General features: G+C 43.9%; 1 pseudogene; it reads left to right on the top strand.

The window, feature by feature from the left end:
- Positions 1 to 739: 739 nt before the first annotated feature.
- Positions 740 to 1,186, top strand: LOC101095276 (annotated as a pseudogene).
- Positions 1,187 to 1,490: the final 304 nt, after the last annotated feature.

Genomic DNA, 1,490 nt, shown 5'->3' with positions numbered 1-1,490 from the left:
ATTTATCTACTCCTCCATTCAGTTCTATCAGTTTTTTATGTTCTGTTATTAAATGAATACAGTTAGGCTTGTTATATCTTCTTGAGATATGATAGCCTTCTATCATTACAAATATCCCTCTTTAATCCTGGTTATGTATCTTATTCCGAAGTATACTTTGTTTCCCTTAGTCTTGTTTAGTGATGTGAGTCAGTAAGTTTCACTTTTAGTCTCAGTCATATTTCCACATGCTTCTTTTCTTCTTCCTTGTTCAGGGCCCCATTTAGATATACCTACCCTGAGAAGCTTCTGAAGACAGAATTTGTTATTACCTCCATTCATATTGAGCATGGAATTTATTGAGCACAGATTGCATGTGTTTGTTTTAATTGTATTGAGCATGGAATTGTATGTATTTTAGTTTTAATTATGGATTGGCTGCTCATGGGTCAAACATATATCTATTGTCCAAAATATGTGTGTGGGAGTGCAGTGGGAGGGATGTTATAACATGACTGTACAGGGCTACTCCTTAGTTAGGGGCCTATGGATGTCTCCCTCCCTTAATGAAAAGTAGACAACATATATATCATTGGTGACTAAATATATGATGAACCTAAAATATAAGATGATTTCCCTATAAGATTTACCTACGTTGCTTTTTCCCCAGCTGCTGTTAAGGTGCTCGATCCTTCCAGGGAAGCAAAGGACGCACTGGGGTGAGGTCCTCACTTGATTCTGCTCAGCCCTCGCCCACACCATGGTCTCCCTCTCGGAGCTCACCTGCACCTACTTGACCCTCATCGTGCACGGCTATGAGGTGATGGTCACAGAGGCCAAGATCAATGCCCTCATTAAGGCAGCAGGTGTAAATATTGAACCTTTCTGGCCAGGCTTGCTTGCAAAGGCCCTGGCCAGTATCAACACCGGGGCCTCATCCTCAATGTAGGGGCTGGTCGACCTGCCCCAGCAGCTGATGCTGCACCAGCAAAGGTCCTGCTCCCTCCACCAGGGCTGCCCCGCCGCCACCTAGGAGAAGAAAGTGGAAGCAAAGAAAGAAGAATCAGAGGAGTCTGATGATGACATACGCTTTGGTTTCTCTGACCAAGCCTCTTCTGTAACCTGTTCAATAAAAAGTCGAACTATTTTTAAAAAAGCCTTATCCATGTTGACGCATGTAGCTCTAGCTTGTGCACATCCTGTTTAATAGTGCATTATAGGGGCGCCTGGGTGGCGCAGTCGGTTAAGCGTCCGACTTCAGCCAGGTCACGATCTCGCGGTCCGTGAGTTCGAGCCCCGCATCAGGCTCTGGGCTGATGGCTCGGAGCCTGGAGCCTGTTTCTGATTCTGTGTCTCCCTCTCTCTCTGCCCCTCCCCCGTTCATGCTCTGTCTCTCTCTGTCCCAAAAATAAATAAACGTTGAAAAAATAGTGCATTATATGAATACACTCTAATTTATCCATATTTTGGTAGATATTCATATAGAATATGCCTTTCAAACTGGTATTTAA

The sequence above is a fragment of the Felis catus genome, chromosome C1 (assembly GCF_018350175.1).
Source record: "Felis catus isolate Fca126 chromosome C1, F.catus_Fca126_mat1.0, whole genome shotgun sequence".
In the NCBI taxonomy this organism is placed as follows: domain Eukaryota; kingdom Metazoa; phylum Chordata; class Mammalia; order Carnivora; family Felidae; genus Felis; species Felis catus.
This window is presented reverse-complemented; position numbering and strand designations above follow the sequence as displayed.